We start from the raw sequence: 6,029 nt of genomic DNA, 5'->3' as shown, positions 1-6,029 counted from the left end.
GCCAACCGCAGGGAGGGGAAGCAGAGCTGGGAGATGGAGAACCGCCGCTAGGAGTGCGGGCTCTGCAGCTCTTTCCACCTGCACTAGTGGGTTGTGGGCAGGAGGGGCATCCTGGAGTTAGAGAGGCTCTCTGCTCCAAGCTGCCATCCGTGGTCATCTACCCAGAGCCCCAGGTGCCTGCCAAGCTCTCTACTGCTGAGTTATACCCCAGCTTTTAATTTTCTACCTTCATAGGACCTGTCAAGGTTTTCCCCCCTCAAATCCTTTCATTGGAGTAGGCAAAGGATTCAGTATTCCTGGGGTGCAGCAGTTGGATGCAGATGAAATGCTCTGATTGGGTAAAAGAAGTCCACCTTTATACCAGCCCCCAAGGCTTTTCTTAAGCATTTAGTTTTATTGGATAGAAAAAAAGTCAAACAATGGGCTGGAGACATGGCTTGGCAGTTAAGAGCACTGGCTGTTCTTCCAGAAGATCCAGGTTCAATTCCCAGCACCCACATGGCAGCTAATGACTGGCCTTAACTCCAGTTCCTGGGGATCCGATGCCCTTTTCTGGCCTCTGCAGTCTTTGCATGACACAGGTGCACCTACATACATGCAGGCAATACACTCATACACATAAAATAAAAATAATAAATAAGGGGCTGGAGAGATGGCTCAGTGGTTAAGAATACTGGTTGTTCTTGCAGAAGACCTGGGTTTGAATCCCAGCACCCACGTGGCAGCTAACAGTTGTCCATAATTCCAGTTCCAGGGGATCAGACAATCTCTTTTTTTCCTCCATGGGCATTGCATGACATGGGTGCACTTACCTACACGCAGGCAATACGCATACACATAAAATAAAAAGAATAAGTAAAATATTAAAACAAAACAAAACAACAAGCCGAAACAAAAAGTCCAGCCATTGTAGAAGAGAGATTGCTTCTCTAACCCTTATTCCTTTTGTGGGTTTTCCAGCTGGATTAGGAACCATTTATGCACCTTGTGGAGAACCAACAATCAACTTCTGAAGGACTGGCAGGGCAGATGGATATCTGGACTAGGGTGCTAGGTTGCAGAGCTGTTGCTAAGAGATATTTGGGGATGTAGATGTTGGTGGGGGATAAGGGTTGTTTTGGAGCCCGTTTATTCAGTTTCACTGCAGCCCCTCTACCCAGGGCTCTGTGCTCAGAGCCCTTCCAGCCATGGTGTATGGGAAGGCAGGCTGAATGGCCCCTCCTGCATGGCAGCTCTTCTAGGCCCATTTTGCCCTAACCTCATTCACATGGGCCAGCGCCTGCTGTTGGGGATACAGTGTTAGGGGGAGACCTTGTTGGGGACTTTGCAAAAACTCTTATCTTTTGGACCAATTCAAGCTTCGGGCTCCCCTCCCACCAGTCATTGACTTTTATTATTCACATACTTCATAGAAAAAGGGACTGTAAACGGGTTAGAGCTGTATGAAAAGCAAATCTGGGCTGGCACATGCCACTCTATTTACATGTGGAAGCAGCACTTGGCCCACATCAGACACAGCAGGTGCACTTGTCAGATGTCCCTTTGCAGACATAGCCCTGGGCACACTTGGAGCAGCTGACGAGGCAGCAGGAGCAGCAGCTCTTGCAGGAGGTGCACTTGCTGTCTTTGCAACTGCAGGAGCTGGTGCAGGTGCAGGAGCAGTGGAGCAGGAGCAGTAGGGGTCCATGGTGAGGTCTGGTGAGGCTGGCGCCGCAGAGCGAGTACAAAGCGGCATTTGGGCTGCTGGAAGGCATGGTCAGGGTCACTGTAGCTTTCATTCTGTTGCCTTGTGATGCTGGCATCTGGGCACCGGGTTTTGTTGATTGCAATGAAGTCAGTTTCTTCTGGCACATTCTTATACATTTTCCCCAGGTGGGGTCGAGCCATCAAGTCACTGATGGTCTCAATGGTCTTATCAGCACCTACCAGTGGCCAGTCAGAGTGAAAGAGAGCATATTTATCTTTTGGTTAAACCTATTAGAATATTTGGATCTTGAATTTTCTCTTCTTACTCTTCTTCCCTAGATCTTCAAAGGTGTACAGGCAAACCACCCGCTGTTCCATCTTCTGTTTGCTTTTGATGTTTGCTTTGAGTCTGGGGGGCAGATGTTGGGTGGGGCTGGGGGAGCTGGTTCCCCAGGGTGTTAGGAGTGGGTCTCTGTGAAGGACCTACAGGCTCAGACTTTGCCTCTCAGGTAATCTTTGTTTCCTTTTTATCCTGCAGGATAATGTTGGTAATTAGGAACTCCCATCTCACACTCACTTTGGAGAGAAGCCTCTGGCATTTAATCCTGATGGTATTAATATGTTGTCTCATTTAAATGGACTTGAGTGGAAGTTGGTGTGGGAGTGGTGGAGTGCAGCAGGACCTGGCCTCCAGACACAGCTTCTCCAAAGCAAAGTGCAGTTTACTCTCAAGAGATGAAGATGTTGCCATTTCAGCAGCTGTTGTCTTTAGGCCTGGAGGCTTTTTGTCTTCCTGGCTCTTTGGGGAAGTAGTGTTGCGGAGTGATTCATTCATTCAGTGGGCCTTTACCTGTGCTGGTTTTGTTTGGCTATGTTTGATTTGACACTGGAGGGGGTTTGCAAGAAAGTGAAAACAGTTTAGACTCTTGGGACCAAGTGTAGGATTGACATTCTCAACAAATGAACAGGGAAGTGTCAGGCATCCTGTGACTTGACACTGAAACCAGTGCTGTGGACAGTAAAACCCAGGCCTTGACCATGAGAAAAAGTCAGTTTTTTGTTGGGTGAGGCCTTGTGGAGGGCATGGGACTTGAAGGAAGCTAAGCTTTGAGAGTAAACAGCATAATTTTTTCATGGGACTATGAGATGGTCAAAGGGTGGGATGAGGATTGGGTAACATAGTGGGACGTTAGGACCAGAAGGGCGGTGCCTGCCAGAACGCTACTGTTGGAAGCTGTGAATGTTTGGAGCAGGCAGAAGCTGTGCTCTGGAGTCATCTACATGAGTATATGGTGGGTTCCAACAATCAGTGTGTCAGGATGTTTGGAGTTTAGCTAGTGCCATTTGATGTAGAGGAGCCAAAAGAGGAGTAAAGCTAAGTAACCCTCTGTTTGGAAAGAAACAGGAGGTGTGACATTGAGGGTGATGGGGTAGGGGAGTCCAAGATAATGTTTTTTATTTGGTTTGAGACAGGCCTGGAACTCTCTATGTAGATCAGGCTGACCTGGATCTCACAGAGATCCACCTGGCTCTGCCTGTGCTGAGATTAAAGGCATGTGCACCATGTCCAGCCAAGATAATGTTTTATGTATCTCCCCCCTTTGGTGGTGGTAGGGATCAATCCCAGAGCCTTGAACATGCTAGGCAAATGATCTGACAGTAAGTCTCATTCCTAGCCCTTAGTTTTCTGAGACAGGATCTCACTGTGCAGCTTAGGCTGGCCTTAGACTTGCTGTGTAGATCAAACTCTTCATCCTCCTTCCTCAGCCTCCTAGGTATGGGCATCAAAGGTGTACACTGCCATGCCTGGCTCAAGCTACTTCTAAAAATCCATTTATTTAGTGTGTGTGTGTGTGTGTGTGTGTGTCTGTCTGTCTGTCTGTCTGTCTGTCTCTGCAGACCAGAGAGAACATCCTCTGTTGTTCTTCAGGTGTCCTTCACCTTTTGCTTGTTTGCTTGAGGTAGCAGGGATTTTACTGCCCTGGTATTTGTCAGGTAGGCTAGGGTGGTCTGGCCAGTGAGCCCCAGGGATCCTCCTGCCTCCACTTCCCCAGTGCTGGGATGCTGGGATTACAGATGCACATCACCATGTCCAGCCTTTTTTTTTTAAAAAAAAAAAACATGGAATCTGGGGCTTGAACTCAGGTCCTGCTGTCATGCCCGGCACTTTCCTGACTGATCCATATGCTAGCCCTTGAGCCTCTTTCGATACTGTATCCTTCTGTTGCTTCTTACTGGGAGCTTAAAAAAAAGGTGTGAAAACTATAAGGTCATGCAGTTTATTGGAAGGAGAATCCTCAAGAACATTCTTACCTGAAGATTTGCCAAGGGGTGTTGAGCCAGTGATGATTCATGTTTTGTGGATGATGTGAGCTAGCTCTGCCAGATGTGTTTCTGGAGATCCCTTTATGTTTCAGTTGCATGATCACAGACACTGAGAAACCCATTCCCCTGCACTAGGGCCCTGAGCTTCCCATGGAGCAGGGACTGGGACACTGAAAGGCACTGAGTGATTAAGCTGTCAGAGTCAAAGTAGGGATCCAGGTCCATGGTGACAGTGTCTAGCACATCCATGTTTGAGGGAACCCGTGTTCCTGTTGACTTTGGCTTTGTTCAGAAGCAGTTTCACTCAGTCATGAGGGACAAGTTTCCTGTGGTGTTCAGATCTACTTGTGATGATGAAATTTCTTGCTACAAATGTGGGACTTAAAAGTGAATGAGAGAGAGCAGGGCGTGGTAGTGCACACCTTTAATCCCAGCACTTGGGAGGCAGAGGCAGAGGCAGGTGGACCTCTGTGAGCTTGGGGCCAGCCTGGTCTACATAGTGGGTTCCCAGCTGGGGCTACTGGGAGACCCTGTCTCAAAAAGACCAAAAAAAAAAAAGTGAATGAGAGACAACGGGAAGTGGTCAGAGCTGCCTCTGGGAGACAGACAGCCACAGTAGGGTTCTTCATCCATTGTGCATTTCACCTCTGTGGAGACCTGGGACCTCACCACTTAGTTCTGCTGGGGCCCATGGCAACCACCAAAAGGTGAGCAACTCTGATAGTTCCAGCCTTCTTGAGTAGATGCTCCTTAGACTCCCATTTTCCCCAGAGCAATCACAGACATGGCATAAGGAGAGTTTTTTCCATTAGCCTTTTTCTAGACCCCACAGTCTGTGGGCACAGCTGAATGGGTGTCTTAAACCCTTAAGTAAAGGGTGCTTTCTAAAGTGCATACTTAAACGTGTGGGGAATTAGAAACAGTCGCTGCCATAATAAAATCTTGATGCCTGCAGCATTGGCTTTGGGACAATGCTGTGCCAAGCAAAGGGGCCTTCTGGAAGCCACAAGTCAGGGTAATTATGTCAAGTTCCAGGGCAGCATGGGGCATCTGTCCCGTTCTGCAGCCTCAGACAGTGAGTAGACACATCAGCAGGCCTAAACTGGCCCTTAGCATGTCAGCTGTCCTGCTGGCTATACTCTGTGCACTTCTAAGCAGGGTATGTGTACTGCTTGCTGAAGGAAAAGGTGGTGGAAGGAAGTTTGGTATTACTGTTGCTGTGATCAAGTGGAAAATAAACCACATGTGTTTACTGAACTTCAGTTTTAGTTCAGGAGATTTGCAGACCGGAGATTCAGTGCCCATGTGGCTTCTGCTTGGTGTGAACAAAGAAGACTTGCTGGCTTCAGAAATAAACCTTTCTCGTCCCAGCTTCCTCAGGCACAGGGTCCTCCAGGAAAGAAATGACTTCATATAGAGAGCAATCTGGGCTGGGCGGTGGGATCCTTTGCCAGGACCACAGAACTGAGACCTTAGTGTGGCAGCAGCCTGCCAGACAGACATGTGCAAGGTCTATAGCCCTCAGCTCCTGCTCTCAGACCAGCCAGCCTCTGAGAAGCTGAAGGATGTCATGATCAGGCCTCTGAAGCAGTCTCAAGGGGAGAAAGGGCTTCTCTCTTCATGGTTTGTCTAATGGAGTGGATTGTACATTAACACATAGAAAGCTTATGGACACTGCCTCCCTGTAACCCCAGCTGGCCTGGAACCTGCTATGCAGACCAGGCTGGCCTCAAACTTGCAGAGAATCCTCCTGCCTCTGCCTCCTATGCCTGGCCTAAGCTCATGGTTTTTAACATAAGCACGTATCTGCACTGAAAGGAGCAGAGGACGGGAGTTGAGAAGAGGCCATTAACATAGCTTCTTTGGGTAGGAAGGAGACTGCGAACATCATAGCTGCAAATAGGGGCTTTTAAAAGTGGAGAAGGAACACATTAAATGGGAAGGTAGGGCAGAGAGCCCAGAGCCCTGGAGAGCAACTACCTCCTGGGCGTGGAGCCTTCATGCCAGGGCATTGTGCC

General features: G+C 48.6%; 1 pseudogene; it reads right to left on the bottom strand.

The window, feature by feature from the left end:
* Positions 1-1,508: 1,508 nt before the first annotated feature.
* Positions 1,509-1,687, bottom strand: LOC103729858 (annotated as a pseudogene).
* Positions 1,688-6,029: the final 4,342 nt, after the last annotated feature.

The sequence above is a fragment of the Nannospalax galili genome, unplaced genomic scaffold (assembly GCF_000622305.1).
Source record: "Nannospalax galili isolate Female #2095 unplaced genomic scaffold, S.galili_v1.0 scaffold2673, whole genome shotgun sequence".
In the NCBI taxonomy this organism is placed as follows: Eukaryota; Metazoa; Chordata; class Mammalia; order Rodentia; family Spalacidae; genus Nannospalax; species Nannospalax galili.
The sequence above is the reverse complement of the archived record's forward strand: the minus strand, read 5'-3'. Positions and strand labels throughout refer to the sequence as shown.